Here is a 9,129-nt window from a genome sequence, read left to right as displayed (position 1 = left end):
GTGAGTAGACCAAACCAGTGGGTTTCATGTCATTGAATGTCTAACAGCAGGTGTAACCAGAGGGATCATAATTAATTGAGGGGAAAATGCTGCTTTATATTTTCCAATAGTTTTGAGGAATCAGGAACGGAGACTTCATCCTGTGCTCCATCACGAGAGAGAGCTAACGCCTACAAAGGGTATTCCATTCAGCCAAATTGTGCAGCAGTGGTAGTGCCTGAAAATACCGGCTAACCTCTTCTTCACATTGCTCAGCTGTAACTGAGAGCGGAATCTAGATTAGTGTGTCAGTCCGTGAAGGGAATCTCCTGCTAGGGAGCCAAGAGTAAAAAAGAAGCAGAAGATAAAGTGGGTAGAAAGGAAAATTATTATTGTGTTAGAGGTTGAGCTAATGCTTTCTGAGAATCTCAGCTCTGACATGTACCTGTCTGCACTTTTGCTTCTTGCTGGTTTTCGTGCTGCGTATTCTGGACTAATTCCTGTTCAGCAAACATCTGTCAGGCATAATAATTTCAAGCATTAAGCCTTACAGGAACTAACCAGCTTGTTAGTTGATGACCTGAACTAGATAGTTTCGGGGGATTATTGCTATTTAAATCTTACCTACGTTTCAAACAGTGGCAGCATGCCGCGCTGGTTTTCTTTCTCTCTTTTTTTTTTTTTTTTTCTTTTCCTTTTTTCTGGTCTGATACGTCTTTAGATTGTCATCCCCTCTTTTGCTCCTATCACGCGGTAGGAGGCAGAGAGGAAATCCTGTGCTGCCCCCAACATGAGTAAGGAGGAAGCCGCCAGTTTCTCTTTGCGCCAGCCTTGCTCGTGCTGCCAGCCGTGCCGAACCACTGTCATAACGCCCAGCGGAGGGCAGGCTGGATTGCACTTGCTGAGCTGGAAACCCATCGGGGGACTTTGAAATCGCCACAGACTTTTACCTGCCCTTTTTTCCAGAATTCCCACAATTTTGGTAAGGTTTTTGCAAGGTTTGTTACTTTTATTTCATAAGGAAGTGAGATGGTCATCACCCTGTGGCGTGTCTGTATCTTTTGGCTCCTAATAACTTTTTAAACTCATTTTCCACTTTCCATTAAATCTGCCAGAGAGTTAGAAGCGTCAAAGATATTAAGTTCCCTGAAATTTCAAGGATTTGAATTATAATGAAAAGGAGGTAGAAATAAGTGGCTGCTCCGGCAGCACCCGGCTGGTTGCTGGTGACACGCACAAAGACCAGCCCATTCGCGCGCTTGTCTCCAGAGAAGGCCCACGCCTCGCCTCCTGCTTGGTGCGAGTGCTGCAAGGTGGTGGTGGGGAGGGTGGGAGGATCCAAGGGCGAGGGCCCTGTGCAACGAAATAAGGCCTGATAAACTGTTTTGTGAGCAGGAGGCCAGGATGGGGAACTCCTTCATGTAAGGCAGGAAAAAAGAAGTGAAAATATCCTTGCCACGGTGCTCACCGCAAGGGTTGGAGATAAGGGGCAGCCAGTGAAGTTGATTGATAGAGTATCTGTTGGAAGTGTTGCTGACACTCAAGACATGATATCAGCTTTTACAGCCCCCAAATGTTCACCAAATTGGGACGGCTGAGATCCTTTCCCTGAAGTTCGTTAAGTAGTGTGGGTTTAAGGTCCCATATACAACTGTTGAAATGTGATCTGGGTGTATGCAGTATGTTAAAAAGAGATTAAAGAAATTCAATTTTTTTTTTTTAATTAGGGAGTATAATTTGCATCTAGCGTTGTCGCTTAAATTGTGCTCATTGAGCCCTTCGCACAAAATGTCTGATTATTGGAGGCTCTGTTGTGTTGTGGTTTAGCAGTGGTCCCCTATCACAGTCGAATGCATCTTCCTCCAGGAAGGTGATAACCTGCTTCTCCTGTTTTCTGAGTCAACCTTTAGCAAGGTACCTGCTGAGCCCTGATCTATGAATTCAAAGGAAATATCTGGGGAAAATTTCAGTGACATGAAATGCCTTTAAAATATAACAAGTGTTTGTGATATCTTTAAAAGATGGCATTGGAGACTACTTAGGAAAGTTTATTATTTCTTTCAGATCAAAGTTAAGTTTGTGCCATGATGTATATTACTCCTTGTAGAAGAATTATATATTACTCGGTTATGAAAATCTATGTCTTTACACCTTTTCCTTATTTCAGGTGTTTGAGAATCGTTAGTGCTATGACACATTTGTCAGGAAATGTTTGCCAAATATGCCAGTCTGTGTGTGCAAATCCTCAGCTGAATGTATCTCTGCGTTAGCTCTCGGGCAACCGGCAGCCCCAGAGATCTGTCCCGTAATATTTAGGGTGGGATTTTCAAAGTTGCTGAGAAGAAGTAGGCCCTGACGTCCCAGTGCGGTCTAAACAGAGCTGAGCTGCCTCATCTTTTTGGATGTCCACAGGAAAAAAAAGAGCTTTGGTTTGTAGTATTCTACAAACCAAAATACAACTACTAGGTTGTAGTATTCTATTTCTAAAAGGTAATTAAAAGTGGATGATGTAAGAGCGTGAAGAATAAGCATCGGCTTTACTCTCGCTGCTCAGCACGGTAATTATCTGTGATCACAGCTTTAAATAACTCTCTGGTCCTCCTCACTGGAGGTGGACTGCTGACAAACATGGCTCTCTGCTGGGTCCTGCTGCCACTTTACTCTTGGTTTTGGTTTTGATTAATCTCAGTAGGAGGAGGTTCAAATCCCCTTTAGGTTTATAAACCATAGGACTTCAGTCCCCAGTCAGGCTAAAAAGACTACTAAGAAGGCAGTGCTGCTTCATCTCGGAGGAATCTTCATCCCTGTTGTGAAATCCTGGGCTACGCAGAGCACTGGAGTTGTGGCAGTGCTGGTCTCTTTACAGGACCGGAAGCGCGCTTGTGCGCCAGCGGCTGCTGGGAGGGGTCTTTGCAATTGAAAGCAGAGATGCGATCTTGCTCTTTAACCCACAGTGCCTGGCGAGCACGCACAGTGGGAGGGTGACTAAGACGCATGGAAACTGCAATAGTTCAGGCAAAAATGAGTCATGAGAAAGCAGCCTGTTTTATCAATCCCAGAAATGTTCTCAACCCCTCAAAATTAATTTAGAACCACTGTTTTGCAGTGTTCTACTTTGTTTCTGAGCTTGGCAATGAGATTGCTGGCGGTTCCAGTAGTGCATTTTGTTTGGGACACAGGCAGGCCTTGTTGGCCCATGAGTTTGTCTGAATACAAACCAGTGCTGTTTTGCAATATAACAATTAGATTGCTGGCGGTTCCAGTAGTGCATTTTGTTTGGGACACAGGCAGGCCTTGTTGGCCCATGAGTTTGTCTGAATACAAACCAGTGCTGTTTTGCAATATAAAGCCTGGCATTATCAGCTTAGTGCAAATATTACTTTAAATTATGTCCAGAGTGCTGGCTGTTTAAGTCTAGCTTTACTTACCCTGCTGTATGTTTTTGACAGCATTTCAAGGGTTTAGCTCTTGCAGTGGTCACTTTATATAAACAGATCTTCCTGTTCCATACAAATTAAAATCTGCTAATTTTTCCATAATCATGTGCTTTGATCCCATGAAAAGCACTCATTTATTTTAATCAACAACTTCAGTATTTAAAGTGAGTATTGTCCTACTTGCTAACTACTTTTTTTTTTTAATTCCAACGAGTCTCACTTCTTCCATATAAGTATCTCATTAGCCTCATCCTAGTGATAATGTTTTGAAAGATATATCCGAGAAATCTTATGTTTTGGGGAATTAGTCCTTCAGCTGTTCTTCTAAAGGGGACAAAAGACATTGTGCCCTTAGAGTATACTTGTTAAGTACTTGCAAGTGACTGTTTCTAACAAACATTTCTAGTAAATACTTGACTTACAAGGTTTATTAGTTTAAAAGCTGTGTGCTTAGGGCTCCCAGGTTGCACAGAATTGCTTACTCAGAGGCAGAGGCATTTGACTGATGGTCAAATAAAATTTAACACTGGTTTCGTAAGAGGAAAAAAAATTGTACGCACAAAACCCTCTAGATCCAAATGTGCAACAGTTAGGTGGAAGAGGAAAGGATGTGGAAGAGGAAAGGATGCAGACTCGTAGAGAGATTGATGCCCCATAGCTCTGAGCACCCACATTACGATTGTTGGCCTCTTCAGGACATGGGATTCCTGGAGAAGGCAAGTTGTCCCACCTCTGGCATGGATCCTTGCTTGGAAGTGCCCCTCTCTCGCACTGACTCCCCAGGGAATCGCAGGGCTCCTAGCTCAAGGTGTCCCACTGGCAGCCTGAGGTTCAGTGCAATGAATCTTCTCTCCTGATGCGAGACACACTTCTGAGTCCCACCGTGTTTGCAGGCCCCGTGCTGAGGCCACGTGCTCGAGCAGGGCTTGAGGATCTCTTTCTGAGTATCTCTGCCTTCAAGGGGTAGGCAGAGGACATGGTTGGTGGAACCACCACAGCTTGCACAGAGCACTGGAAATGCAGCTGCAGTCGCTAACGGCCCTTTCTTCCGTTCACCACTCCGTGTCCCTAAGTACACACTGACGCCCTGCTTTTGTTGCTGAACCCCTTCTGACATGTCATCTGTAACTCTTTGGGACAGAGGTATTATCCTTTTAACTGTAGGGCAGTTCTGCTCACCGCAGGGTGCTGTGAAAGCACACTCTTTGTATGTGGCTTAACACATTGGGGTCCTGAATATGAAAATGGCCCTCGGGAGTTGCCGTGTGACAAACTGCACACAAATGAGAGGAGCCGCTGCCAGCCAGGGAAGACAGACAATTTCTTACTAGGGTTGTGATGCCAAACCAAAATTAAACAGCGCAGCTGGGGTATTAACAATCGCAAGGAAGAATTACTTGGGAATAGTCTACAGAGCAAAACTAATTTGCAGAATATATTTGGCAAATAGTTAGGAATAACCACACCTTTGAGAAAATGAGATTGTCCGTACACAATATATGACCAGCAAAAGAGGAACAATTTATCAGATACATTATTCACTCTGAATTTTTCACTGATGTCTAGCCAGGAGGCAGATACCACAGAGGTTGATTAGTCAGTATATCAGTGCTGTGACTGGCACCCAGTACTGAGGGATCGTGCAGTCTGTGGAGGACAAGTGGAAGGTAATTAAATACATAAATTCTAGCCTCCAGAGACCGTGAGACTAATGCTTTTGGCTTGCAGTGCTTTTTCGTTGGCTGACTGATGGTAAAACTCTTAGGAAGCTCAGCGAAGCTGAAACCTAGCCTACTTCAGCAGCTGGGGACAAGTTCACAAGATGTAGATTGCTGGTAAGCCCACAGGTACCCTCCAGGGGCAATTTCCAAAGCAGATACCCTGCATCTGAAGAATCTCTGTTGAAGTTCTAGACCAGAGGTGTTCAACCTGTGATTTCCCGAACTAAAGAGTCTGTGAACAGTAACTAGGAAACACAGGCCTCTTGTCATTAAGTTTAAAGTCACTAAACAGAGATGTGCATCTCTGTAGAGAAAATTGAAGGTATACCTATTAGAAAAGGTTGAAAATCACTGTCTGCGGTGTTTATTACTTGAATTACCTATTTTGTTCTTGTCCTTTCAAGTATTTCCTTATTGCCTACAGGCAAGAAACAAAGTGCCTTTGAACCTGAGATGTTACCTATAAAGGGAATAGAGATAGCCTCACTCTCCAGGGTGGCTGAAAGAATAAATGCTCTAAAGATTGTTTAATACCTCAGTAATGTGGGGAAAGAAGATAAAAATCTAAACCACACAGATATCCAGTATGGATACACTGTCTCCCTGGTGGTAAAAAGGAGTTCTAGACCAGTACTAAACCCTGCATTTTACTTACCTAGTTGAATCATGGTAGACCAGCCTGTCTCCTAGTGCTACCATAAGTCAGCAGATGATGAACTCTCTAAGACTCAATTTAGGAGTTTTAGAAAGCAGGCATTCTTTATTACGATGCCGGGTGCAAGGTGGAATTCCACAAATCAAGCATACCTATGGCTAGATCACCGTTACATTTATACACAAAAATTATAAGGTAGTACACTCCCAGTTGCAATGATTGGTTAGTGATTTACATATAATTGTAATATTGGTTATGTCATTCTCTTCTGTTACTACGCTTGCGCAGGGGAAGGGTCTTCACCTGGGCAAGGGTCTTCTTGACCTGTGGGTGTGTTTTTTAGTATTATAATGAAGGCAGTTCACTTCAGGACACCTTAAAAGTAGGTTTTGTTGCCAAGTTGGCCATCTGTTTATGGTCTAGAGAGTCCAGAGAATAGGGAATAGGGACTTCAAGCAACACAGCCTCAAATAATAAGTAACACAGCGACCTATACATAACGCTACCATAGGGGCTAACTTATTGGAATCAAAATGTTCTTATAGTTGATTATTTCATAACCTAAAATTCAGTAAAACTTAAGATAAAGTTCAACACTAGAGTGACCTGGGGATGCAGAAGTGTGCGTGTGGAGTGCATGGAGTGGGGAGAGATTTGTAATTAAGGGTCCTCACTTACACTTTTTACTTTCAAACAACTTGAAGATTAAAATATCAAAACTAAAAATGCTGTGGTCAGATCTACTGATTGTCGCTGCTGATACTAAAAGGGAAGATAACCCCAGGACCCAGCTCTGCCTTACTTGCACATGATGATTCCATTCAGAAATAGAACTATTTTAAAGTTTTTATTTCTTTTTTAGGAAATTTTTTTTTTAGACCTGGGAATTATATATTTTCTACAGCTTGCTTATAAAGCAAAAAGATACCCCATTTGCACTGGCTCTCACCAAAGTCTGAAATTAATCTTTAAACAAATGGTTGAAAAAAATTAGGCTTTTTCGGAGTTAGTCTGTGCAAAGGATGTCTTGCAAGCATTTTTTTTTTCTCTCTGCTTTTCAGGTTTTTGTATCAAATAGATAGAAAATTGCCAGGTGTGATCACGTTGTGGCAGAATGTCTTGCATTAGCCATAGGCTTCCTATGGATTGTTTTGTAGGGGAAAGGAAATGGTTATGATATGCATGAGTGCTGTATGTACTCATGATGTTAGCATTCCTTGGTTGAAGGAGATGCTTGTAACTAGGATATGGATGTGTTTATTCCAAAAAACTATTTATTCTCTAGCTCGTTAATTAGGGCAAACAATTGCTGGCTGTCATAAACATTCACTGCAAATAACACAGGAAAAGGCTGTGTTGGAAGATGGCCAGGGTGATAAGATTAATGTTTTGAGCCTCTAAAAGATTATGCTGGAAATAACTACACCTTTTATTTGCACCCTTGAGGGCTTCTGCACCTACTCAGGCAGTTTAACTCTTCTCTAAGTGGGTGCGGCTCCCCGGAGGCTTTCAGTCTCTTGGCTGGCAAAGCATCAGCTACTGGTAACGTGATTCAAAAGAACTCCTCCGGGAGCAGACCAAGAATATTCAGCTTTGGAAAGACAATGGTCAGTGCTTCGCCTCTCTGTGATCTGTGCCAACAACTGACGCTCCGCTCCAGCCTGAAGCAGATGGGTCAGAGCTCCCCAGCTCTGCTCCTTCTCAGAGCTCTCTTTACGGTATCCAGGGAAGCTGAAAAGTTATTAAATTATCCCAGATACAATTCCCAGAACCAAAATTGCTTCCACACTCATGCATTTGTATAAAATTTGACACAGTCCAGTGTTGGGGTTTTTTTTAATCTTTTTTTTCCACATTCAATCCCAGAACCAAGTGGAAAGGGTTATGAAAAGTTTGAAGGATTCCAATAATTGGAAAACAGTCTCCCTAACGGTGAGTGATTTGAATTTCCTGGAGCATTTTTGTACTTTTATTTTTGTAAGAACTGGGTTCTGGAAACTAGTCAACTAGTACATGAATATAGGAATCCAAAACATATTGAAACCATTTTAAAGTCTGTGTTTTATAAATGTAAGGTTTAAAAGAATGTTTAAAATAGGAGTGGTTGTGAGAAACGTTTTAAGAAGCTGTTTTTTTTTTTTTTTTGAAATAAGGCAGCATGACTTGGCAGAGAGAAAATAATATGTTAGGAAACATTGCAAAATAATAGGATAATCCTAACAAAAAGACACTGCACTTGCAAAATAACTTTAAAACCTCTCAGTAGTGCATTACAAATAGTAAACAAGTAAATCTCGTATATCCTAGTGAGAGTTATTAGATGCACTAGAAAGATTGCTGAAGTAGCTGTACTTAAGGAAGAAGTGCTCGGAGAAATTTGGCCCCATGAGTGCTGGGTGGATCACGTGGAGGACGACCTGTGCCTTTCACTGTGTTGGGGTCTGCTGTGGAGACCCAGACATCTCCACGTCCCTCAGTGGCGCTGCTACCATGTAGTGGCTCCAAGAACTATAATGCAGAGCAGTCAGCTGATTAATTTATCTGCTCTTTCAGCGAGACAGCTCCAAGACCAGAGCTGATACCAGGCTGCCTCTGTATCTCTTGTCTTCAGCCCAGCCCAACACAAACAGGGCACAGCTCGGGAGCTGAGCAGATTTTATAAGCAAAACCCAGCTTGCTGCTGCTTTGGTTCTCATTAATTCATGTCGGGGTATTGAGCCTGTGGCCATGGGCAACCTAGGGGGACAGCGTGTGTGCCCCAGCACCCTGCCAGCTGCCCCTTCTCCTCGGGGAGTTTGGGAACAGGTGGCGGGTCACAGTCCTCTCGCTTCCCTCCTCGCTGAATGGTTTTGCACCTGGATGAGAGTCGGGCAGAGGAGTAATGCTGACTTGAGACGTGTGTGTTGCCACAGGAGCTGATCTTCCCCTCTTCCAAAGGTGCAGATATCCCGTGCATGGTAACCAAGCTGCAGGCGGCCCAGTACAAGCCCTACTTGTGCTGCAGGTGTGCAGTGGGTCTGGCAGAGCAACTGGGCGAGGGCTGAGGCATCATGCCCTCTGTGGCACTGAAACACATGTGCCTACCCAGACACTGCCGACCAGTGTTTTGGGGGCCATGGAGGGTGATTCAGAGAAGGTAGGAAGACTAGCGTTGTGGGAGAGGTTCAGCTTAATGATTTTGGAGCTGTGTCTTACATTTTCCTGTTCCTGAAATATGCTTTTTAATAACCTCTGGACATGCTGCAGGAGCTGTCCTGGATCAGTTACGCTCAGCACCTTGAAATATGCTTCTTCCTTACCTCTACTAAGTGACTGTTATTGCATTTGGACAAATGAA

At 43.3% G+C, this 9,129-nt stretch overlaps 1 protein-coding gene across 1 annotated transcript in view; it reads left to right on the top strand.

Moving 5' to 3' along the window:
- The first annotated feature begins 815 nt into the window (after positions 1-815).
- The window catches only part of SYNE3 (spectrin repeat containing nuclear envelope family member 3), a 53,772-nt gene continuing 45,458 nt past the window's right edge, over positions 816-9,129 (top strand). The window contains exon 1 of the mRNA XM_009280808.2: positions 816-961. The gene's annotated coding sequence lies outside the window, so the exon portion shown is untranslated. The remainder of the gene's footprint in view (positions 962-9,129) is intronic.

The sequence above is a fragment of the Aptenodytes forsteri genome, unplaced genomic scaffold (genome assembly GCF_000699145.1).
Source record: "Aptenodytes forsteri isolate BGI_AS27 unplaced genomic scaffold, ASM69914v1 Scaffold193, whole genome shotgun sequence".
In the NCBI taxonomy this organism is placed as follows: Eukaryota; Metazoa; Chordata; class Aves; order Sphenisciformes; family Spheniscidae; genus Aptenodytes; species Aptenodytes forsteri.
The sequence above is the reverse complement of the archived record's forward strand: the minus strand, read 5'-3'. Positions and strand labels throughout refer to the sequence as shown.